The 25,931-nt window shown below is 46.1% G+C and overlaps 1 protein-coding gene and 1 non-coding gene across 6 annotated transcripts in view; one reads left to right on the forward strand and one right to left on the reverse strand.

Moving 5' to 3' along the window:
* Positions 1-10,042: 10,042 nt before the first annotated feature.
* TRNAA-AGC (transfer RNA alanine (anticodon AGC)) lies at positions 10,043-10,115 on the reverse strand. Its single transcript has one exon. It is a non-coding gene; the product is annotated as a tRNA-Ala (tRNA).
* Positions 10,116-10,699: 584 nt separating this feature from the next.
* The window catches only part of PPP6R3 (protein phosphatase 6 regulatory subunit 3), a 53,384-nt gene continuing 38,152 nt past the window's right edge, over positions 10,700-25,931 (forward strand). For 4 of the 5 annotated variants that reach the window (XM_088525916.1, XM_088525917.1, XM_088525919.1 and 1 more), the window contains exon 1: positions 23,459-23,689. The gene's annotated coding sequence lies outside the window, so the exon portion shown is untranslated. Of the gene's footprint in view, positions 10,789-23,458; positions 23,690-25,931 lie in introns of those variants that run through there. The other variant, XM_088525918.1, reaches the window with a different exon arrangement.

Raw genomic sequence — 25,931 nt, forward strand, 5'->3', positions numbered from 1 at the left:
TCTTCCCCCATCCCCAGTTGACCTAAGCTGTTCTGCAGGAGTGACAAGGTCCTAGTCTGTAAACCCCAGGGTGACTTGGTAGGTCTCTGAAAAAGTGTTAATGATTTGCTGAAATAAAAGAGCACTTTCCACATGATCGTGTTTCAGACAAGCAGATTACGAGTACTGACCCGTGGGATATTTTATGTATCACATCCGTCATATAAAGGAATGCTTGTTCTGCACTGCAGCAGTTGGTATATCCATATCCACACGTCCTGTTTAACTTCATGCTTGATAACTATTCACCAGTTATAATGAATTCATTATTTTATTCTCATGTTACAGTTATAGCTTAAAGAAATGGCACATTTATTTTCCTGTGTTCCTGTGATGACACTGGATGCAAAAGGACATTGTTTTTTTCCTTACATCACCGATCATGGTTACAATCTTAACCACTTTATCTGAATACCTATATCCTATACGAATTTGGAGCTGAGGCTAAGAAAACTAGCAGTGTTACTGAGAGTTAAGCTGTCTTGAAGGTTGAGCTCTTCTGGACCTTAGGTATTTATAAGGAAGGGAAGCCCTTGTAGCTGAACAGGATGAATTAAGTTGTGTAGTTTTTAACTTCATTTGGACTTGCAGAGCCTCTCGCTGCTGCCATTTCCTGAGAACTTACCTGCTTGCCTCACCTGCTGTGCAACCAGACACTGAGCCTCGCAGCACTGCCTGGGAATGGGGTGGGCTCCACGGGCTTTCAGAGGGCTGCAGCACTTCTGGTGCCAGAAAAGACCACGGATTTGAGTAGGAAGTGTCACTTTGCTCTCCAGAAATATACTCTGTGTGCTCCTGGCAGGGGTGGTTTGCATCCTGTGAACTTGCGGGCTAAAACTTAGAAACTGGATGCTATTTTCTTCTATATGAGGATGAGGGAGTGAGTTAGACTTACTGCATGTAAGGGACAAGTTCTGGCAATTCCATGTTGAATGGGAAGTACAATGGGGAAAAGTTATGTTTTGGTGGGTCTCACTCCTAGTTTTACTAGTTCCAAAGTGTGCTGTGAGAAAGCTGGTTGAAATTTTACACCAGTTCTTCCCTGCGTGTATTTGAATCATCTGTTGGAGCTTGCAAGTCCTTCAATTGGTTTATTCAAATATTTTCTGTGCTCATTGGGGCTGGATGTTTGCACTCAGAGCAGCTCAGAGCTGCGAATGAGGGGCAAAGCATATGGCTGGTTCTGTGTTAGATGCAGGGGCCAGATTCCCGAGCCGCGAGCAGCCTACCTGCCTGGCCGCTCAGCACCAAAGCTGCTGCTCTGGTCGTCGTCTCTTCCAGGGACTTGGTCCTTCCCGCCGAGCAGGGGTAGCAGCAGCAGGAAGCTGTAAGGAAAATGGGTCAGGATTGAGTCAGGATCTGGAGGAGGGAAGTGTCTCTGAACTTCAAGCAAAGCCCGGGGTCACCTATAGCTTTACTTGGGCTCCGCTGGCCAACGGGCCCTGCACCCAGCAATTTGCAACATCGTTAAGAAATCTGTTGCTCTGCTGCTGGGTGACCCTGGGAAAAGGCCGCTAGCACCATCTCTACTTACTGTCTCAACTCCCCTCTGTCTGGCAGCATCTCTGAAGAGCACTAAGGCAAAGATGAGGCTAAATTTGTTTATATGGGAGATGGCAGTGTTGTAGTCCCTAACACCCCAGGTCCAGAAATGAGCCTGTGCCCCTACAGCCACGTTGAAAGAAGTCAGTTGCGTGGAGCTGTATTTTTTCTTTCTGAAACACAGGTTTGTTAGTTTATACACCTTGATCTCTGGCTTGCAGAGGAGGCAGGTGCTCCCCTGGGGCTCGGTCAAGTCAAGCTTCATAGGGGTGGTGTGTTGTGTTTGCTGTCCTGGGCCTGGTCAGGAGCGGATCTCTTCTGAGGTCAGGCACATTGCTGGGGACGCACTGAATCAGCGCAAACGGGCTGTGCTTGTAACTGTGCTACAAGTGATCTGTGTTACTGCCAGCAAATGAAAGCAGGAGGCAACTGCATTCCCAGGACTTAATAACACACCCGAGTGCCTGGCACGGAGGGAGTCCTTAGAATGAGAAATACCACTTCACAGTGCTAAGGGGCACTTCACAACTGCCCGTGCTTGCTGTGAGCCCCCGAGCCGGCAGTGTCAGTGCCATCTGCTCATGTCTGAATGACTTTTGAGCACGGTGCTGGCCAGGAGCTTGACTGGCCCCCACCAGCCCCAGTTAAGTGTGGAAAAAAAAAACCAAAAAAACAAAAAAAACAACTTTCTTTAGCCAAACAGCTCAAGGTATTTACCACGTGTCCAACGGAATATTAACATACATCACTGTTTTTAAGCCTGTCTTGTCTCCTGGCTTTGCTGCCTGAAACAGCCACTAAAGACTTTGTACTTTAAAAAAACTGGCCTTTACAAACTCCCCCTTTAAAGTTGCTTATTTTGAGGCTTATTTTACCACTCTGTGGACCCTTCCACGGAAGATCATGCTCCCTGTGGGGAGAAAGGAGGAATTGGGATTAAGTGGACATTAAACCTGAGGGAAACGAGGCCGATGCAAACAGCTCGCGCTCCTGCCTGACGGAAGATCTCCCTGGTAAGTCCCAAATGGGGCCTTTGGCACTGGCAAAGCCAAAAGAGAAGATGCCTGGAATGAGTCACGAGAGGAGGGAAGCGTGTTTTGAGAGCTGCAGCAGCTGATGGACCCATCCACCTGCGTTCACGTCCTGGGAAAGCAAATGCTCCCCCCAGGCACCTTTCTCCGGGCAGGGAGCGACGCTCCTCCCGCGCAGCACAGAGGAGGGCTGGGGGCGTCGCGAGCTGAGCCCTACCCCAGCCTGCTTGCCTTCTTACCGAGATGTATCGCCATTGCTGCTATTATAAATGTATTTACCCATTACTGAGAAGTTTTATGATAAAAAAAAGAAATGATCTTTTATATTTATACAAAAGAGTGTATCCCCCAAACAGCCTAATTATTACAGCTTTATATGTGTAGCATTTTGTAGAATTTGTCATTGCGCGAGGCAACCAAATCCAAAACTTAAGTGCCTTGAATATCCTAAAAGCTTGGGGATAGAAAGAAAAGCCTTAAACCACAGGTGCCTCTAGAGGCAGACACTGACTGTACTCTGGTTTTAGCTGGGATTTCTCTTGCCCTTAGGCTCTCTTCATTTAAAACACATTTGTGAGTCGTGGCACTAACTGAACACTGGTAACTTCTGAACTTTTTTAGAGCATCTACATCCCGAGTTTGCCATATGGTGAAGTAATGCTTTACTCTCTGTGAGTTTTGAGTTCTATATCCATATCGCTTTCCACAACTCACTATCCATTCACAAAGCACTGCACTAAAAGCAAATGCCAGCAACTCATAGTGTGTATCTGGGGATTAAACTGACGTTATTTTCCAACTGTCACTATAGTGTTTCTCACTGAAGCTGTAAGAATTTTGTGCTCTTACAGAAAGTCTTTACCAATTATTTTTCAAAGCATGGTTTTCTGGCATCCAAGTGAATGGTGGGAAACTGGCTGATGACAAAATAGTTCAAGGGTTTCACTTAATTTTCAGGCCTTGAAATTGCATCTTTGAGTTAACAAAAACCCAAATCTTGTCTGAAGTAACTGTGCTTTTGTATAAATGTAAAGTTAACAAACGCTGCATTTGTACTGTACATTCTGTGAATTTTGTTTTATAATAAATATTTTTGAAAGATTTGATGAGCAGCCTTTTTCACGAGTGATGCTGTTCCATCACCTGCAGCAGCAGCGAGTCCCACGTTGTGGCTGTTCTGGACACTGGGATAAAGGCAGTGTTGCCATCTCCTTACTTAGATTTTTTCAGATGTCCAGGATCCCCTCTCCAACTCCAGCTGGGCAGCACTGCTTGGTATCCGTGGGCCCTGGAGCAGTCGTGTGACAAACTCCCTTCCATAGGGACGTGTGCCATGGCTCGGATTAAGGGGACATTACTGTTTCAGGAAGAAAACAGGAGGGGTCTGGACTTATCTAGGGGGCTGTGCACAGCCTGGAGCAGGTCATCCATCCATCATGCTGTTGGATGGAGATGTCACCTCGAGGAACAGCCAGCTTTCCTGTAGAGCGGGAGTCTCCTCTCCTTAGCGAGCTGCTATGTGCTCCATGCTAGCAGCAGGCAGATTTGACCACATGTGAGCTGGGAGATCCCTCACATGCATCTTTTTCCACATGGAATTTGAACACATTCCCAGGGGTTTCGGATAGGCACTCAGGAAACCTGTTATTTTTTACGCAGCCAGGAAGGGAATCACGCACAATCCCTGTGACTCCGATGCTGCAGAGACAGATAGATCTGGGGGACGAAACCCTCCCTGGGACTAGGATTCATTACAGTAACTTCAGAGAAACGGAGAATTTAACTTAGGTTTGGGGAAGGAACATGCCAAGTTGGGCATGGGACAGACAAAACTAGGGCAAGGGCTGCTGTCAATGGGACAGCATCTTTCCCATTTGCCCAAAGATTTTTTTTTCCCTCTGAAGATGAGTGAGAGTCATTTTAAAATAAACTTTCACTTCCTTCCTGCACTGTCAATCAAAATTGCCTGAAATGCTTTAAGCTGCTTCTTCTGGAGACGGATTTGTGATTTTCTGCAGGGGCGAGCCAGCAGGAGCAAACTCGTGTCCTCCAGTGGGGCCCAGAGCTTCCTCAGAGGCAGCTCCAGGGGGCCCTTGCTGAAATTTCCCATCTGGCTGGGAGTCCAGCAAGAGATCAAGGGAGGGGATGAGCCGGCTCAGGAAACTCTTACGGGAGCAGCTCGCTGGATCTTGTGCTGAGAGGGAGGCATCCAGATTCAGAAAGAGCAATCCTGTGATCGAGAGGCTATCCCTGCAGCAAGCCACACGGTGGCACAGTTACCTGCCAGAAGCCTCCCTCGGCTGGGAGGCCCAGCGTGGAAGCAAGCACAAGGCACCAAACTTCGGTTGCTTATTGCCACTTCTCCACGCAAGGCACGCGCTGACACAGAGAGGGCACACAGGTACCCAGCGCCCCGTGGCTGCTCCCGCTCCTGCACTTCTTCCCTGGCACAGCCCACCCCTGCAGCGAGGCCCCAGCGAGCCGCCCGCGGGAGGGCTCTGCGGCAGCACCGAAGGGTTAAGGGGCGGCGGGAGGCAGGGACAGGATCCCCATAGCAGATGTCCAGAGCTACAGAAGTAGGTCACCTATTTCGGCCCATCGGGGATTTGAAAATCAACGCCGCGGCGCTGGCAGAGCCAAGGAAGGGAGCAAGGCACAAGACGGGTCACAGCAGCCCCAGAAACCCCCGAGCACAGACCTGCCAGGCCCAGCTAGTAGTTTAGACTATCTGCTAAAAATGAAATATAAATATATATATTTTCTGCATCCACATTTTATATATTCACAGGGAGAGGAAGCTAATGTTTAAAGACAAACAACCAAACAATCAAAAAAACAGACAGAGAAAGAGAATAAAATCCACCTCTGCCCCCACAAGGCTGCAGCCACCAGGAAGCAGCCTCTCCTTCAGGCCTGGCTTCTCAGGTAATATGGGATGTTGGACTAGAGACCTTTTTTGCCTTTTTTCAGTATTATGGTTGGATAAGAAACTCTCAGGTGGAGTCCACAAGTCCAAGAGATTAAAATAGTAAGCTATTTTGCAGAGCTCAACTCTGGCTTCAGCATTGCGACCCTGGCACGAGTCTCCCTCTTGCCACATGAGCTTAAAGTTGGGGAACGATATTCCCTTCTCCACGGCCGATTAGAAGGAGAAAAGAGGAAAAGGAGGGAAGGACAAGGATAAACTGAGCATAGTTCACACTGTGCACCCGCTGGGACAAGCCGGGAAGCGCCACGCAGGCTTGGCCTGCTTGGAAAGCACCTCCCTTTCCCTAGGAGGGGGAGCCCCCCAGCCACATCGCTGCCTTGCCTCCCTCCCCGCCGTGCTCGTGTAATCAGCTTAGCTGCTAAAAGCTCGCAGGGGTTTAGGGCTATCCTTAGCCCTGCGCGGGTAGCGGCCCTGCTCACAGCTCGTGACTGTGTACGAGGTGCTGCTCCCTCCCACCTCGGCACCCAGCGCCCGGAGCCCCTCGCCTCTCCCAGGAGAACAGGGCCCTGCTGTCGGAGGGGAGCGGCTGGAGGACGGGGGTGTCCAGGGCAAACCAGCAGTGCAGCCAGCTGCAGAGCTCACCAGTTCCTCCCGCGCTGCCTGGGTTAGCAGCCCCATCCTTCGCTCCCCTCGGGGGCAGCTTTGTCTCCACAGCGCTCGCAGACTCGCACGCTATCCCGGGGCCCTCACAAAGCTCCTTCTCCTCCCAGCATCCCCCATCACACAGAACTTCCCCAAGAGAAAAACCCAGCACCTTCTGCTTCCCAACGTGCTGCTGATCTATGAGAAATTTCATTTTTCCTTCCCCTGGGCAGCAAATTACCCCTGCTAGTGCCCTCTCCCCACCACCTGCAGCTTTACCCACAGCAACCTCCTGAACTCAGTTCACTGCAAACAAACCCCCCCAGCCCTCAGCAGCTGGTTTATGGCTCCTTCTGGTGTTTCCAAACTTTCCCTCCCCAAAATCTCCCAAGGAGGACATGCTCTCCTACCAAATCCATGCAAGCTACAGCCTTATCCGGCCACCTCCTAGAGCCAAGGAATCCATGTCTCCTGGAGGCTGTAACCTTGCTCCACACCATGTGCTTTGCCAGCTTCTCCCTAACGAAGCCACAAATCAGCTGCTCCTCAGCCTCCTCCCATCAGACCAGCACCTGCATGTGGTTCCCACTAACGAGCCTGCCAAGCTCATCAGGACCTTGCCCTGGTGTTAAACTCCAGGAAGGCAGGAGAGCCTTGGTGAGAGGTGTCTGGCCCTGGGCACTGCTACCTGGCAGGCCCTGCTGTGCAGGGGGCTCTGCCCTTGCTCCGTTACAAGGCCCAGTTGTCGGATGTGCAGGAATCCTCCGCTGCGGCAGAAAACGTACGAGGAGGGACGAGGGTGACCCAAACAGCCATAAACCCTCCCGTGGTGACCGCAGAGGACGGTGAAGCCCGAGGCCCTGGTGGCTGTTGAAGGGGCTGGTGCTCGGCGCAGGGGCTCCAGGGCTGGTGAGGAGGTCCTGTCCTTGCCCCGGGAGCCTCGCCTTAGACGTGCTAACAGGATCAGTGGTGGAAATGAGATTAGAAAACTGAATTTGAACATTTTGTTTCAACTAACCGGATTAGCTCTTAGCTTCCGTGCGGCCGTGCGTCCCCCTCCAGGAGCAAAACTGTGCAGCCTTGTTTGAAAACGTTCCTCCTTGCCTCATAAAGCTATTTAGTCTTTACAGCTTTTGTGAGAAGGTGGACTAAATATTGAGCCATTAAAATTCCTTAAGTGGGGAGGTTTTCTCCCCCCAGCTACGAAGGGCACAAGGGGTTTTGCAAGGGGCTGCAGATGGATCAGCAGGGTTCGCATCCCAGCTCGCCCTGTTTGCTGCCTGTGGAGTCTCCTGGCCAGCCATTAAACCTAGAGCCACCCGACACATGGGTCGGGTTGCTCTGATTTGCCTATAACCACAGGTAAGGGAATGGTTGCAGCAGTTTCTGGATCTACCTGCAAATCCTGCAGAGGAAAGGTAGCAGCCCAGTTGGATTACCAATTTAGATGGAAATAGCACCTGGAGTAGTTTCAAAAATAATTAAAAAAAAAAAAAACAGTTTTGGAAGTTCATTGACAGGATATTTACAGCCCAGAACACTGTCCCAAACCTTTCCCAACTGGGCAGAGCAGAGCTGACACCTGAAAATTCCACGTGCGCCAACACAAACATCCTGCTGCTCCCGTGCCACGATCCACCCCTCAGATCCAGCGCACGTTTGCTCGGGATGTGGGACGTGCCGCCGGCAGCACCATTCAGCACCACACACAGCAAGGACAAACCTTGCGCTCAGGGAGCCCGAATGGGTAGACGCTGTTGACAGCTGCACCCCTTTCAAACTCTTAACCCCCTCCCCAGACACTGCTCCTGGTGCTTGAGGTTGTAACCTCCTGGCCCTTTCAACAACCCAGCTGCTTGTCCTGAGGATGCCATTTAACGTGGCACTCTCCTCAGCTGCTCCTGAGCCTGCAGACCCATCTTTTCCCTCACTTTGCTGCTCACCATGTCTGGGGCAAGGTGCTTCCTGCATGGACCACACCACCAGCACTGCCTATGCCCGCTGCGTATCATGATATCTGCTGTCGTGAGCTACTCACTCCTGGGAAACATGAATGGTGTGACACAAGCGAGAATCAGACACAGGAAAAAAAAAAAAAAAAAAAAGGAAGGAAGAGACCACTGGGATAAATGCGGAGCAAGCCACAGAGCGGGGGAGTTTTCTGAGCTGAGCACTGGCAGAAACCACGAGTGAAGTAAGAGTGTCCCACTTCACACAGGTTGTTTTCAGCATTAACAACTTTTGTACATTTTGCTAAATAAATACACTTGCACTAAAAAAAAAGAAAAAAGGAAGAGCAGGCTCTGTGCTCAGAGCCCTACCTGCCTAACTCTGCAGCTGAGCGAGCTACCGAACAGCAGCTGAAGCGCACGCAAGCACGCGACGCCGCTGCTCTGCCGTGTGTTTCTGACACATTCGAGCGCATGCACCCGTAATTACTGCAGCTCCACTCACTTATTCAGGCAAAGAAAGATGATCGCGTGGCTGAGCCAGCCGCTGCCAATCTCCATTTCTAATGGGAACAACCCATGAGCCTGCGGCCTGGGCAGGGCTTCTGTTGGCAGCAAATGTGTGAAAAGTGAGGATGTATCATCATTTTCTGGGGAGTATCGTGCACCAGGGTGGCGTTTAGAGAGGGGTAAATCACACAGTGACTCAGTCCTAGGGAGCAATGGTCCCAGAAACGCAGGAAACTGTTGCTAATGCTTGGTCAACTGATAGGAAAGACGTGGGGTGAGGCGGAAAGCTGACACCACGTCCTGCCTTGTGTGCAACCAAGCACCTGCAAAGCGGACGGTGTCGGCTCCTGACCTGCGGGATCTGGCTCAAAATACAGTCCCTACCCCTGAGAAGGAGGGTGTCCACAGCAAGACAAGCACACAGCTTTACCTGTCACTTCTCCCCTCCATCTGGGGATGCTTTATGCAGAGGAAACCCTGCTCCCGCGGGCCTCGGCCGGCGCTGCCTCAGGCTCAGCCCTGCAGCGAGCACCGAGGGGTGACACTTCATCAGGACACCAGTAATTTCCTTCTAAAGGCAGCGAGTTGGTGGGGGTTGTCACCAGCTCACAGGGACATCTGTGCACACCTGAGCCTCCTTTTCGGTGCATAAAATATATGCACTGATCAATGATGTCCTTCAGTGTCCATATGTTTTACTTGAGAAGGCCATAGGGGTTACCCCCATCACTGCACTGTCTTTTTCAGCTCTGTTGTTTTCCTTACTTTTTTTAACTTCTTATAAATAAATAAACAGCATTTGAATTAAAAACAAACAAACCAAAAAAAAAAAAAAGGAATGAAATGAAATGCAGAGAAAGAAGCAGCACCTGCCCGCAGAGAAGCCGCCCTCAGCACCGGGCGCCATTTTGTGCCTCCTCCGGCGGCCGCCCGGCGCCATCCCCGTTGGCGCCACCCGCACACGCAGCTTTCCAGAGCCGCTCGGGATGGCGGCCGGCAGACAGCGGACCCGCCGGTACCTACCGGCTCCTCCGGGAGCCCAGCCAGCCTCTTCCCCACGGCGCCAGCGTCGTCCTCGTCCTCCTCCCGCAGGCGCCATCATGGGCACGGGGTCTCCTCACGAGGCGATGGCGGCACCACCGCATGCGATGCCCCTACAGGAAAGCTGCTGGCTGCTCTGCCAGCCGCACACATTTGTGTCTTAAAGAAAAGGTTTTCTTTTTTCCATTTTCCCCCCTTTCTTGAAGCCGCAGTGAGCAGCCCTACTCTGCACTGCTTTATTTCAGCAAACTCTCGTTAAAGTCGTCTACCCGTTTCGAGGCCGCCTGGAGCAGCCCAAGAGCTCCACAGAAACAGAAGGGGAGGAAAAAGAAATTTTTTTAAAAAGGAGTACAAGGCCCTGGAGAATGCGGGCATCGATCCCGCTACCTCTCGCATGCTAAGCGAGCGCTCTACCATTTGAGCTAATTCCCCGCGCGCCAACGGTCGCCGCGCGTCACCCCCTCAGCGGCGCCCCCTCCCCCAACCTTGTTGTCAGGCAGTTTGGCGGCCGCGCCCCGCCCCCCCGGGGGGCGGAGCCCCGCGCGGCGGCCAATAGCGAGCGCTGATGGGCGTGGCCACGGGGAGGTGTCTGCGCCCGGCGCCCGCCCATCCCGCCGCGAGGTCTCATTGGGCCTTCGCACGTCGCCTCCGGATTGGCTGGGAAGGGTTTATTTTTAAAAGGAACTCGCCCTTGCGATTGGGCGAGCGAGACGCCTGTCACAATGACGTTCCGCTGTTGCTAGGGCGTGAAGGTGGGAAGGCAGCGGCGCCCGCCCCCACGCTTTGACTGGCCACCGGGCAGCTCAGAGCCCGCCCCCTCCTCCCTTTTTCCCCCCATCGCAACGCTGTGCCAGCCTGATTGACATCCGCAGAAAGGCCAATGAGAGGCCGAGCCCCGCGCAGCGTCCAATAGGAAGGCGCAGGCCGAAGCCGGGGGAGGGGACGGCGGCGGGGCGGTATGATTGGCAGGCGGGGCGGGGAGGGCGGGGGGGAGAGGAGGGCTGATATGTCCGCCATCTTGGCGCGTCGGTGATGGTGGCGAGCGGCGCCGTTCCCGCCTGAGCGGAGGCAGCGGGGCTTGTGGCGGCGGGACGCGCTTGCCGAGGTACGGACGTGGCGCGGGGCCCGGCCGGGGCCCTCCCGCCGAGGGATGGGCTGCTTCTCCCCGCTCCTACCGCGCGGGGGTGATCCGGGGCCCGGGGAGGCCGCGGCCTGGCGGGGCTGTTGCGGCCGTTGCGCGCGGCGCCCCCTCCCCTTCCCCCCGAGCCGCCTTTCGCCGCCCCGGGCGCGGGGAGGCCCCGCCGGGCGGCCCCAGCGCTGCCCTTCGCCGCCGCCCCCCGCCCCGCGGCGGCTGCTCCCTCCGCCGAGCGCCCCCGCCGCGGGGCAGCCCCGGGGTGCGGGGAAGGAGTGTGGGCGAAGCGGCCCCCGCCCGCGGCAGCCGCCCCTGCCCCGGCCGCAACTCGCAGAACTTTATTCCGGCCTCGCGGTTATCTCGGGCAATAAATATCTCGTTGATAGCCGCCTCTGCCCTCGGCTTCCCCGCTTTTAAATCAGTGCCTTGGTGTTGCTGTGAGGGCACGGCCGCCTGCTTTGCTTTTTTATTTTATTTTATTTTATTTGCTTTTTTTAATTTTTTTTTTTCTTCCATGCTAAAACTTATTAAAAGTACAAAGGTGTCTTGATAAGCTTTAACTGCTGTTAAGTACATCTGGCAAAATCTAGCTTGGAACCTGTCATTTTTTCTTTTCTTCTACCTCCTTTTTTCCCCCCCTTCTTTCTTTTTCTGGTGGCTGAAAACTTTTCAAGGCATAGGAAGGAGAGAGTTAGTGTTACAGTCATGCGTGTCGTGTGACATAGGTGCAGCTGGGGCTAAAATTGGAGCACCCTCTGCCAAGATAAAATATTGCCCAAGTCGGGATTGGGGGGTGCTTCAAATAGGGGTCTGGCTGTTAGCTGTTTTTAGTGGATCAGAGCAGAAGATGTTAGGAGGGACTCGTTGACTTTGGGAAGCCCTACTTGGGGGAAGTTGACAGCTTAAAGAAAGGTGAGGCTTTCAAATCTACTTAATTGGAAGGAGTATAAATGTACTTTGACAGTATGGTGTGAGTTTTCTGTCTTTAATTGTAGATGATTAAACTAGTATAACTTTTTCCTGATAATATCTAAGTAATCTATGAACCACACAGGGGCTTGTGCAGCTTTTTGCTGGAATACCAAAGCATGAGAGGTCTTGCACTGCTGTTCAGTTGTTTGAACTACAGCACATATTCCAATAACACTTCTGTGTGATTACTTAGCTCAGTATTATTTATTTATATCCTTGCTAGTGGGGCATGGATTACTTATAGCTTGGAGGAGTTGTGTTATGCAAATTTGAAAGAGTATCACAAAACTATCTTTCAATATACAACTTGTTAAGGAGACCCTACCTGGTTTTATAGCCAGTCTGTATGTTAAAAAGGAGTTTCTTGATGCTTTATAACTCTGTGCGTTTGTCTAAATGTGCTAAAGTTGCATCTTTCATCCATCTATGATTCCTGGAAATATTTCCTTTTATTTTCTGTGTGTAAAGCAGCATGTTTGTGTAGTGTTGAATCGTGTACCCTGCAGGTTACTAAGTGAGATGATGTTCCTAACAGAAGTAAAGGAGGTGGGGGGTGTGTGTGTGTGTGTGTTTTTTTTTTTTTTTTTTTTTTTTTTTTTTTGTCTGGAAATGCTGCTGAGGAGGCTCACAAGCTGGAAGAAAATACAGGGTTTAAATGAAGCTTGTAGTTTAGCAATTCAGGGAAAGCAGCCTGTTTAAGGTTAATGTTTTTAAACAGGGTAGTATGTTATGGCTTCTTTGCAAGCAAGTTGGGTTTATGTGTAAGCTGCTTTGACTGTAGTATCTTAGGACTTGTGAAATATAATTCATTATTATTCCTTTATGGAATTAAAGATATTAAAGAGCTTCTATGTCTCTTTCAGAATATTGCCTGCAAACTATTCTTTGTGCATTTATTGTCTGGCTACAGGAGAAATTGTTGCTGTTTCTTTCAGATAGCTTTCTGCTTGCACTTCGCACAGGTGATTCTGTGGCCCATTTGCCAGTTGAATGATGCTCTGAGCATGAAATTCAAGTGACTTAAATAGAAAGCAACCTGAAATAGCAGCAAAAGGGGAAAAGTAGTGTGTGTCTGTATATATGTATTTAACAGTAACAAGAGGGTTTGAGTAAAGTCTGTTGCTAAGGCTCAAGAGCTGTGTCTCTCCACTCAGATCAAGTTTGAAAGGCCTGTACTGTAAAAAGCCAAAGAGCTGATTCAGGCACAACCATTAAAAGACTGAAATCCTAAGATTCATAAGAAGGGAGAACCACTGTAAAGAATGGCTTGGCCTGCTTGCTCTGCTCTCTATTGATTATATCCTTGTCTGTCCAGGTGTTAAAAATCTTTGAAGTATTTACTTAACTCTGCAGTTAGTTGTGAAATTTAGTCTCTATCAGTGTGCTGGAAAAAAGATATCTGCCAGCTTCTCTTTTCCAGTAGGCCACCTGCACATCTTGGTAGGCAGGAGGCTTGTTCTATTCACTTGTTGCATATAAATTGGGTTTACTTTCTGCCTTTGGAAGTTGTGATGGAAGCCACTGCTTTTTATTATTATTTTATTTCAAGTGCTTGCCCAGGAGAGGCACTAGTGTGAGCATAGTGATCCATTTGTATAGTAAGGCTGAATGTCGTCAGCATGTCAGTCTTACCATCCTATCCTGTGGCTTTAGTGACATCTTCATCTGTAACCATTAAGAGTAATGTATATTCAGTTATTTCACATGGCTTACAAATGCTTTAGAAAAATAGCTGTCTCTTAAAGCAGTCTCCACATTCAGATTCCAGAAGACTAGACTTGTCTGATTGGATTATCTTAAGAGCAAGATGTGCAGCCATAGATAGTAAATAACATCTTACTTATTTCAAGTGATTTTTGTTAAGGGAAAGAAAAGAGCAAAGGACTTAAACTATTCAGAATCAAACATGATCACTAGTGTTTTGGGGATGGGAAACTGAAACATCAGTCACAAAACGTCTGAGGATTACCAACATAAAGTTGAAAGCTTTGCTTTTTGTGGTGTAGGTGTCTACATCTGTTGTAGAAACGATATGTTTATAATATTTTTTTAAAGTCAAATGCATGTCTATATTCTGGGATATTTTTCAGAGATCGGGACAGATGGATTTGGGGGATGGAGCTAAAGTTTGATTTAAGCTTTTTTGTTTGTGAAATAGTCTATGCACAGGGTTTAAAAAGTTCTGTTATGAAATAAAAGACAGCTCATGAGCTATGTTCATTCAGCAGTACCCAAAAGTGCCAAAAAGCATGTCCGATGTGGTGTATATTGTTTGGAGGGAAGTTTCTTGCCTTATTTTTCCTCTCCTGTTACACTGCTTCTAAATACAACTGATTGGATTGGACAGAAAACCTTCTTAAGTCAGAAATAACCATTGAGTAAATGGTAGTATGTCCAGTATAGTTGTGTTTGCCAAATGGCAAAGAGCATCTGTAAAATTGGCAAGAACCTGAACTAAATGGGTGTTTAGGTAAAACTGAAATTTGATGTGGAGAGAGGCAGGGCTGAGGAAAAGGGGTGAAACGTACACAAAAGCAGTAACTGCCTCAATGTGTGAGGATTAGTCTCCTTGGGAGAAGTTCTGGAAAAAGTCCCATTTTGATTTGGATGAGTGCAAGCATTTACATATGGCTTGAGGTATGTATCGGCAAGGAGATGGAGTATGTGACCTCATGGCCTCCTTCCTGCTTCCATTGGGTCCTCTGGAAAATGAGCACTGAATGACCACTGGCAGCTCTTCTCAGTTGTGCTGGGAGATGATTTCAAGCCTGAGGAATACTCTTAACCTTGCTCTGGTGACCAAGGAGGTCTTGAGCGAAGCTTGTGAGGGGGACTTGCGATTCCCAAAGTTGTAACAAACATATTCAGAATTGGGGATGGAAATTTCTGCTTTCCATTTCCAGCAAAAACTAGTGATTTGTACCCATGATCATTAGATTTGGTCCTGAATAGAGAAAAAATCCTGTGTTAAAAGTGTTCTTATCCTTACTTTGCAGTGCACTGTACCACAGTGACCCCTCCAGTGACCATTGGTAGATTTTTAAACAGCTGCTAATATATAAAATAAGGTTCTGTTATGCAGATTCAACTTCTTGAAGATGCTTTTGGAGTGGATTTCATACCCTGCTCATGTAGAGTATGAAAGATGCTTTCTCGGAGTGTATGTTATGCTCCAGTAGGGCAGCAAAGCATAGGACTGTAGTTCCCCAGGTAGGTCATGCGTGTTTCCCATTTGCAGGGCTAGGGTCCTTCAAAAGCAAGGCAGTAAGTGTTCAGGCAATACTTATACAGTGTCCATATGCAGTATTAATACAGATGTGATTATGTCTGTTTTCATGGCACTGTAAATCGGTGATTGACTTAGATCAGGAAAAAGGGGAGTAATAGAAATTTCTAACAGCCTGACTTGCTACAAATCAATGTTACTCAATACTTCAGTGTTACATAATGAAAGAAGATCAACCTTTGTTCTCACAGTGTGAGTTTCTTCATCTCTCTATCATCATGAGTATTTGCTTAGTGTGCCTCTTAGGGAAACTGTAAAAACCCAATACTTCATGCATTGATTGCTTTGCCCCCTCACCCCCAAATATAGTCAAAACCAAAATCACTTTACTAAAAGATAGAGTAGGTCAAAATAAGTCAGCAAAGTCTTGGTGAAAAGACTCTTGTTTTTATGAAATGCACTGACTTGGGACTTTTGTAATGTTCTGTTCTTGTATGTACCAGATATTTTTGACCTATCTTAAATCTAAAATGTTTATCTAGAAACTTCAGTACTAGGTTGAACTAGTTGAATAGTATGTAACTCATATTATTTCTTCCACTATTGCCTTGACACACTTGCCAGATATAAAGTATCATTGAGAGTGACCCCCCCCTCCCTTTCCCCCCCCCCTGAAAATTAATGGTGAACTACACTAATTTGTCTAGTTTAGCAGCCTTCACCAAACTCCCTGGAAACAAGAGTTGAGCAGAGTAATGCTGCAGTGGTGGAAACCACAGGCGGACACTTTGGAAAGTGGTTTCCTGCTGATGGTTTAAGTAGCCTCTGTGGGAAACCAGCTTCCTCCAGTGTTGATGCTGGCCAGCATGTATCCCAGGTGGAAGTCTGGTTGAAAACCGCAACAGCACGACCTTTGTATTCCTGCCTTTCACAATTGTTGTTTTGTATCCTTTTTCAGGGCTGTTCTGGTGTTTTTAGCATCTGTAGCAACTAGGAGCTTTTTTCCTTTGAGTCTGTCTTTTTTCCCCATGTGACAGTTGCTTCATGACCAGCTTCGTACCATTTCTACAAGTCCTTGCTTTTAACTGTGACAGAGCTTCATATAAGGATCTTTTTATGGTGCATATGTGATGCTAGGCACTTTATTGTTGCTGCCCACCACCTCTCACTTACTGGTGAAAGGATAAAGTAGAAATCCAGTAATTGTTGAAGATGATGTAAGATCTGTGTACTGCACAACTTGTTGTACAACTCTTGCTTGCAGGAAGGAAGAGATAATAGCTGTCATTGCTGTGAGTTGGCAATAGCAGCCAGCATTTAGCTTTTATGAGCATCTTGGAGCTTGTTAAAACTTCAGTTGCCTTTGACATCACCAAGCCCTTCCTTTCTCTTTTCCAGTGGTGGTGGGGGTCTTTCCTCACTTAGAAGGAATTTAACTTTGTCATCAGCCCATAAAGGCTGCTTATGTCCATAACTGCTTTGGCTTTATTGTTTGCAGGGATAAGATGCTCTTCTAGAGTCACTTACAAAAAAGTGTGGAAGTTTTGCTGTAATATGAGTACTCTGTGGCTGGGGATTGAATTTAAAGCTTTCTCAAACTTTAAGTGTTTCTTGGTAGCTTTGCCAGTTGCAGTTGCCTTGCTGCTTTGTACCCTTTGTTATAGATGGGCACCTTTTCCCTCTGGCTGTTCCAGTATACTCTTCTGCTGTACTTCAGCAGCTTTTAAGTCCAACTTCATCCAAAACTCTCCCCACTTGCTCAATGGGAAGTGCAGTTTCCTTGATTAGAATCGTAGGGATGGGATATCAAAGGCAGGCAGTTTTGAAAGACTTTTTTACATGGTGGTGTCCATGCAAAGCAGGGCTCAATCTGAAATTCCAGCGGGTAACTGATATCTGCTCTTTAGAAGAACATACTAACCATGAGGCTGGAGAACCAAGTGCGATAGGATTACTTGATGTGTGCTTCTCCTGTTGAACGTGTAGCACTATATAGCCAAGAATTGAGTTTATTAATAAAGTAAGAAAATCTGTAACTGTGGCACACAGGACACTATCATGAGCTCGAGCATTACAGATTATCTCCGTGTCTGTAGTTGTGGGATGAGATTTCTTAAGCAAACGGATTGGTAAACTGGTATTGCAACTATATACAGCAGAATATAAATAACAAGGCAGATGAGTTTTGCTAAAAATAGTTGGATTTTATTAATTTTTTATTTTTGCTATTATGGAAAAGCTGCAAGTAGTAGCAGGTGAATTTATCCCTCCAAAACAGAAACCAAACTGGCAGTTAAAAATAATGCAATGAAGCTAGCATATTGTAGCTTGCGATCAGAAGATTTCTTTTGAAATTCATAATTTTGAGTTCACACTTGCAGCTTTAAAATTTCATTTCTGAACTTTCAGGTGTTTTAAAATAACTTCTGAGATTTTCCTGTTCTTACTAAAGTTGCCTTGCTGCTAATCACACTATTGACTTAAGTATTGGTCGGTAGTCGCTAAGACTTAATTTCCAGGATCTGTGTGGCATTCTAAACGTCATTCAACACCATAATTTAAGCTCAGATCTTAACATTTTGAGTCCCAAATTCTGCTTAGCAGAGTGTTTGTGCCCAGAGCTATTTCACAGTGCTGTTAAACATATCTCACTACTTCAAGAAAAGCAAGGTTTTTAGAACTTAAAGTTTTTTTTGAATGCCTTGAATGGACATAGGGCAGAGAAGCATCAGTGCACTTGCTGGTATCTGTGGTCTTGCACTTGGGTTAATAATTATGCAGTGGCCTCAATAATTCCGCCTTGCAAAGAGTAAAGAATTGCTTTGCAGAACTGAGACCTCCTCTTGCATTGGAGAAAACTGTTAACATGCAGGCTGGTGACCAGAAGCTGTAGGAAGGAAAGGATGCCAAAAGTGTTTTGGTCAGTGGCTGTGGTATAGCCCTGTTGGGAGAGGAAGCATAGAGAGTGAGGGAAAAACCAGCCAATTTTAATACATCCACGCAAAAGTATTTCGGTAAGGGCTGCTGCAAAAGAAACTTGGATTTGTGTGAAGTACTGCTTCTCAACATAGAGGATGTTGCTCTAATGCTTAATTAAAAAAAAATCTACAAAGATTTGTGCATCTACAGTATTTCTCAGTTGATGGTTGCTTTGTGTGAGTGAAGATGTAGGATGTGACAGTAATGAGAAGTTTCCTTCAGAAATACCACAAGATTGGGGTGGACTTTCATTGTAGCTTGCCAGTTCTTTAGTTATAAGAGAAGGTGCAGTTAGAGGGGGAGATACTTTTTAAAAGTTGGAAGATCACTGAGCATTTTTGTATCAAACTGTCTTTTCATAAATAGTGTGTGCAATGTATTCGTAAAAGGTGACTTGTTCTTAGATAACTGGGCAAAGGTTTTTCTCCTGCTATCGTCCATCAAAATCCAAGGGCTTCCCATGGGCAGAACATGCTACTTTTCTGCAAAAGCTCAGGTGCATCTTTACAAAGCTAAGTAAGGTTCCAGGTGGTGCTATAACTTACTCTAAACTCATATATATTGAGTAAGAAAATACCGTAGAATAATACCACTTTCCTTGTGTTCAGTTGTCTGTGCCAGTGTAATATATTTCCATTTCCTGACAGCTACATGGGAATAACTCTTCTATTTTGATTCTAGGAATTGTGTGGATGATGATCAAAACCGAGGGATTGTAGCCCAGGCCTAAGCTTTCCAAAAGTGAAATGAAATTTAGCTCTCCCAAAATAAGTCAAAATCAAGGAGGTAAACTGTATTTGTGTGTATGGTGGGCCTATCTATGTAACATATATGCTTAATTTAATGGTCTTAAATTGAAGATTAGAGGAAGAATAACTTTAGTTTTTTGGGGTAGCAGCCCAACCCATGGGCTCATTGAAGCGTGTTAGGGGACCCGGTCTGAAAAGAAAAACCTGTTTGCTGCGATGTGGTCAGGCTGGGTTTATTAGCCCTTGTCTGCAAGCAAAGTGGGATTGAGAAGTTGTCAGGCATCACAGGAGATGGTAGCACAGAAATCAAAGCTAATATAACTACTCACTTCTTGATACTCTCATTAAAGGACACTCTCATCTGCTGCCCTGGGAGTGGGTGGCTACACCTTTCGTTTTAAAAACGAAAAATCACGCAAGAAGGAAGCAAGTGATGCAAAGCTTTGGGCTTAATTTTGCATAAATGGTCTTCCTGTAAGGAAGTCCATTCTGGTTCTGGCTGTTCTTGCTCTCGGGAACTTGAAGCAAAGCATTCCCAGCTCCTGGCACCACCTGAGTCCCATTCTGCAAGCGATCCCAAGTTCTCCTTCTCCAGACAGGGCTTTTGCATAGCCAGGAAACGCCTAGCAGACCTGAATGCACTGTCCCCGCAGGAACGCGCTTTGCTTCACAGGCTAAAGTCGCTGAAATAAGCAGCTTGCTGTTATCTTTGCTAGTTGCATGTTTTCATGCAGTCCGACTTGCTGCGTGACCAGCTTTCAAGGCCTTATAAGCAAGGCAAAAGGAGGATAAACTTGTCTGTATCAGAAGGTTGCTTGGAGAGGGTGTGTGGGTATATGTGATGCACCGTGTGCTGTATTAGAAGGGTCTGCCCAGTTGTGCATGTGCTTTTATGTTTACAGTGTGCCAGGCCAAGTACAACTTGGGTTCAAGAAGCTACGTGTTAATTAACAGAAAAGACAAATGAGGGCTGAGAAGCCTCAGTGCTGCCCAGTCTCTTGAAGCTGTGCTGTTCTGGGTAGTGCTGCCCTAGCTGTGACCTTAGGGGACTTTGTATCGTACCCTTGCGTAATACCGACAGGCTTGTTCAAACCCTGGCGTTCTCTGGTGCGCTGCCAGCAGCGTGGGGCAGGTCCCGTGAGATGCTGAGGATTACAGCTATGGTTCAGGTCATGCCTGGCAAAAGGGTGACTGTGCTGGCAAGTGTACTGGTGTGATCTGACTCAGCTTCTGAGATTTGACTCTTTTAAAAAAAAAATAAAACATTCACCATTATTGAGAGCACATACTGGAGTAGAATGGAATAAATATTTTAAAAGGCAGGGAAAACCTTCAGCTGAAGTTCAAACATCTCATCGTAAGGCTAAGGGAAACATTCTTCATAAATGATCGCAAATAAAGCATCTAAGAGTGGCTTTGCCCTCGGCCGCTTGGCAGGGAGCGGCTGGGCAGGGGCCATGGGAGCTGCGTGGCGGAGCCGCCTTGGCTGGCACGAGCTGCTGGCAGAGCCTGCCCTGCTGCCGCGCGTGCGCTCCCCTGCCTGCGCGCTCTCCGCACGGCGGCTGTGGCGGGTAACCTAAGCCCTAGCGCAAAAGAGCTGTCTTAGAGAAACAGCCTAAGCACTTGGTATTTAAGGGGGGTAAATCTGTGGTGTAGGGTGTTTGTGTCTTGTTTTGTGTATTTTGACATCATCCTGACCTGTTAAATGTTGTGTATTCCGTGGTCACTCTGCTGCTATTAAAAGCTGAATACAACTGAAGTGTTGATTAGTGGGTGTAGTGCTGACCCGGGCTTCGGGAAATCTGCTTGCAAAGCTCATTGCAGCCTACAGGTGCCTTGATGGGGTTGCTTGCCTGCTTCAGTCTCACTCTGAGACTTGAAACCTGATTGTAACAATTGCAAGGGGAGATTTTTTTTTGTGGTTGTGCTAAGCAGCTCTAAAGGCTGTTGTGTTTAAAATCAGTGAATTAATTCCCTCTGGGGGGGCATGGGGGGAAATAATGTAATATTTTTGAGAATATACGGGATGTCTTAGCTGCTTCTCCCAGCAGTCATCAGAACCAGTCACCTAGACGTTTGGAGGGATATGTAAAGCAAAATGATGAGTCTATTTAGTCTCCTAGTAGGTGATGACTTCATATTTGTACTGCTTGGAGCATTAATATTTAACAGCTTAGTACTAATGGATTGTAAATGCACTGAGGGGTTCTGAGGCAGTAAGCCAGTGGAAGAAGAAAAAAAATCCATTCATTTTTTGCTCCCCCCTGCCCCAAGCACATTATTGTAGAAAAGCAGTTATGCTGCTTTGGGGCTTGGTATATGAAATAAGGTTAAACCACTTTATGGCTTGTGCTTCCCATGTTTAACTGTTGTCTCAACACCTTTACTATTGATGCGATGTGGAATACTCTTAAATAAAACAGCAGTGGTCAGTGTGTTGTAGTTATTGTACTTCACTGCTGGGATGCACAAATGTTCCTTTGGCTTCTATGGGTGAAAAATAGGCTTGGAAGACACCTTTTTACCTTATGCGTTTGGACAAGGGATGTATGGAAACTGTTTTAGGAGCAAGCATGCCCCAGTCTGTGCAGTGCTAGTACAATGTGTCACCCTGTTTGTGACCATTGGTCAGATAATGCTCAACTTCCCTATCCAGAAAAAAGTGTAAGTATCTTTATCAGGTATTTAGACATCAAAGTTGTCTTTAATACAAGAAGAGAAGAAATAGCAGAAGGATATCCTTAAGGAGACCTTAAGGAGTAAGGAGTGTAATAATTGACAGTGATTTTTCATTTGCACAGTTTTATAGGCAAATGAAATCTGGATAGACAGTACCCTGGGGCTTTTGTAAACTCTCTGGAAGTGGATTCAACTAACTGGGCTTCTTGATTTTCCTGTGAATGGAATAGCTGAGGAATAGGCAGTCTGCCTGAACTTGGAGCTCAGCCTTTGAGTACAAGTGAACATTTGAAGTCCAGAAATGATTACCAAGTCAGCTTTGGTAAAGCAAATCAAGTTCAATAGACTTGTTTACTTTTTTCCTCTTGTTAGTCACTTAACTTGCAAGGGATTGGCAAATCTACTTGACATTTAGACCTGAAGGGCTACGGATGAAAAACACATTTGACCTTTGAAAGTATTATGGTCAGTGTATTACACTGACCTTCAGTTCACGTGTGTGTTGGTTACCAAAATAGCCTTAGAGAGGGCTGTATCTAGTGTTTGTGTACATTAAGGCTTGGAGCCTTTGCACTGTTGTAAGTAAAATAAGGTGACTTTTGGCTCCACAATTGTTGGCAATACCAAATAATGTGATGTCTGAAGCCAGAAAAACTACTAGCCTAACAAAGCTTAATGAAAACACTTGGTCTTGGATGCTCGCCTAACCATAATGTAAACACTGCTTTTAATTCAAAAGGAATATATCTTGTAGTACGTATGTCTAGGTTCATAGTTGCAGTTGTGTGTTTAAGTCTTGCAGAATATTCATTAAATAGCCTCTATCTGTAACATGGGAAGACTAGTATTAAGTCATCCTTGTGTCCACTGGCAGAGCACTTGCCCTTAGCATGGTAACGTATTTTCTTTGGCTGAAGATATCCTAATGACTAAAATTCTGATAGTGAAGCCTCCAGCCAAGTACTAGATGCTGGCACAAATTCATGAACTTTGCTGCTCAGCTTGCCACCCCTCTTAGTTGCAGATACTTCTTTTTTTTTCAAGGATAACACTGCTCTTGCTTTTAAAAGCAGCAAAAGTAATGTTGCTTGAAGCCTACATTGAAAAAAGTGCCCCCCTTCAAAAAAAAAAAAAAAAAAAAAAAAAAACCAAACAAACAAAAAAAAAACTCCACATGGGGGAAAAGGAAGGTGAATTTTTGTTTCTAGCGTTTCTTCACGAGGTTGCCAGAAATGGCTGTCTGTGGAAGAAGCATTATTTAATATGAAACTCTTCTTGCCTACATGGTATTGACTTCTTAAAAGCCTTGTATTTGAGGATGCTTATGGATGCTTTTTTTTATGTAACTTTGCTTTATATTGGCAGAATTGGAGTGTCCAAAAGCAGAGGTCTTTGAGTTTTGGGAGATCAAATGCTCTGCTGACACAGGTGGTTACTTTGTAAGTCTGTGTGCAAACTCTCATTTCGACGTAGGCTTATCAGCTTACCTGTGGGTTTTTTGTTTGGTGTTTTTTGGTAAGATAAATCAGATGGGAGGTGTCTGAATTTCTGATGCAGATTTATGCCAAAAAAATGGAATTTTTAATGCTTGTACCCTTGCTTTTGTGCAAGATTATGCATACATCGGGTCTTAGTATATCAGCAGCCAGAGAGTAGTTTTGAGGATGAACTAAGGTGTAGCAATGAGCAGTTCTGACCTCCAGATCTGGAGATGTGATTTCTCATGGAATTGCTTATAGTTAAACAAAAGAATGATAACAGACTCCACGTTCATGTAGCCTTCCTTGGCAAACTGCCTTTGAGCTTACCCCTGGCTCCTGTCCCATGAAGATGCCAAAGCTGCTTCCTATGCTTCCCAGCAGCAAAGGAGGATCTTTTGCTGGATGAAGTCTGTCATGGTTTTCTTTCAGGTGATGGACTCCTCTTGAATTTCTCCGTGTATGGTGCAATGGACTGAGATTATTTTCCTTCCTAGCAAGTTGTTTCTTCTGTTGTTCCTGTTTTTTTTCGTTCCTGCAAGTAACACTGTTCGTGCAGCTGTTAAGCTATTTAATGGACCCTGTTAACATTATTAAATTGCAAAATGTTTTTTTTTTCTTGTAGGAAGAAATCTACTTCATCTTAACCTAATTCAGTCCTGCTAATCTGCTAATACTGTAGACTGAAAGATTTTTTTGCTGTTGCCAGGATCCCCTGTAATGGGCAAGGACCCTCAGAGAATACAGATCGTTCTGTTTTATTTAAGTCTTTAAAACTTTTGTGTTAACAGGTAAGAAACATTGCTATTCATCTATAGTGGTAGATTTGTCTGCTGCACCTGCAAAGCCTTAGCTTAAAATAAGTGGTTCCCGAATGCCTTAACTTCTTTTCTTGTCCCTGATGTCCACTAAAGGCTGACCTACCTGATTCCTATAGGTTCAGATTTATCCCCTTCTAAGCTGCTTTTCCTTCTTTCCAGTTCAGACTTCGTGGCTGTTCTTTCCCTTTTATTGCAGCTTTTCTTTTTTTTTTTTTTTCATTACTTCCTAATTGCTCTTTTTAAACTTTATCTTCTTATTCATCCTGCTGTTGCACTACCTCCTATCTTTATTCTTATTTTGGTCTGATAATGAGAATGAGGAGTTACCTGGGCTCATTGTTGTGGTTGCTCTCTGTTTTACAGGGGACTTGGTTTGAAGTGTGTTGACTTTCTTTACAGTTTCAAAGTGGTCTTGTTTTGTGGCTGGTGTCAGCTGCCCAGCCTCCAGTTCTGTGCAAGAGTCTCAGAGTAAATGTGCTCATGAACTGACCTATGCTAGATATGATCAATGTTCAGTGTTGTGGTAGTGCAGTATGGCAATTCTGTCTGCTTACCTGGGTTCCTGATGCTGAACTGCATGCTGCAGAGTAAGGTTTTCCTGTGTGTTCTTCAGCTGTCTGTTTATAACATGGCTGAACTGTCTGCTTTCCTCAGGGTCCAGGTGTCTTAATTCCCATTTCAAAGGTAGCTGATGCAGAAGATGAAAATATACAGAATCTGAGTTATTTGACCAGTAAATATTTGTAAAAGTGTAAATGTTTGACTGTTGAAGTAGAGCTTCTAGGAAGTCATTTACCTTCTCAATTTAGACCAGGGAAAGCAATGACTAATTGGAGGTCATTAAGATTGCATTTATATTAACCAGTGATTGGAGGTATGGCCTATGGGTGTTGTCAAGGATATTCTTGTTGTTTGGTGCAGGTTTGCTCTCGTAGCTTCATTGCAGACTGCAGGCTTCAGCTGCTTTCTAGTTTTTTACCAGACTGCTCGGACTCGATGAATTTTGAGGGATTTGGTGTCTGTCTCAAGTGCTACCTACTTTGGAACTTGTTTGCACACTCTGGCACATCGAGGTGGTATTGGACTACAGGGGCATTCTGTGTGTATGTTTCTAATATGTAATATATGAATATAAATAATCCTGAGCCAGATAAAAGCATAGCTAGTTTTGTAAAGAGATAATGGAAACTGATTTTAGTCCCATAGTCCAACTCTGAATGCTCTGCAGCCATAGCAGGATCCCACTTCTACTATGTGATCCTAAGCATGGATTTTTCCCCCTCCTGAGTAAATTGCCTTCTCCCTAGGAAGTGGAAGCAGCTGCTTAAGAGCATATCACAAAAATTGCTATGTCTTCATACTATTTGGTAATGCACTTTGTCTCCCTCAAAATACTGCCACGTGGGCATCTCTTGCTCCCATTTCACTCAAGTGTGTAGTTCTCCGCCAAGGATATTGTTAGCTGAGAGGGATACACTGTAAATGAGTGCGGTGGCTGGAGGGAGTGGTATCGATAGTGCAGTGAGCATAAGCTGTAGAAACTTCAATGGAGTTGCTGAAGTGTTTTCTCTTGCTTTCCCAAATGGCCTTTGCTTATTCAGGAATCCTAGACAGTATTTGGAGGAAACTGCAGTGCCTTGTTTTGATATATAAATGAAATTGTGCTGAGGAGTGGTTCGATGTGCTGAGTTGTTACTAGGTTATTTAAAATGAAATGGTTCCTCGCAGTTTCTGGATCTTGCACTTAATGATGGCAAGGTCTTAGTAGGATAACTTTGCTTGCCCTGCATCTCATTTAAGAAAGCCAGAAACGACACTGGAAACTCCTCTTTTTTTTTTTTTTTTTTCCCCCTCTCACTTGAATGATTGCTAGACTTCTTAGAAGGCAGATAAAACCCCTGAACCTGGCTGCTTTAACAGAAGAGATCTAATTTTTTAGAAGTTATTGGATAAGCTTTTTTCTTTTTTTATTGCCTTACTTGAAATATAATAGTAATGAGTAACAAAGGATCAAAATTTTGCACTTCTGAACTACTGTGTGAATGTGGTAGAGGACAAAGAAATGTGCGTTTCCTCAGTCCTCTTATGCCCTGAGTTGTTAATGCAGGAGCACCAACAGAAGGTGCCTGGGTATTGGATGTTCTCGCCTGCACCCACTGTGGGGAGAAAGCGTGGACTTAGTCACGCCACAGGAGTGCATTGACAGGATTTA

This window comes from Tinamus guttatus, unplaced genomic scaffold (genome assembly GCF_059628265.1).
Source record: "Tinamus guttatus ecotype Peru unplaced genomic scaffold, ASM5962826v1 Tinamus_guttatus_pri_ptg000240l, whole genome shotgun sequence".
Lineage (NCBI taxonomy): Eukaryota > Metazoa > Chordata > Aves > Tinamiformes > Tinamidae > Tinamus > Tinamus guttatus.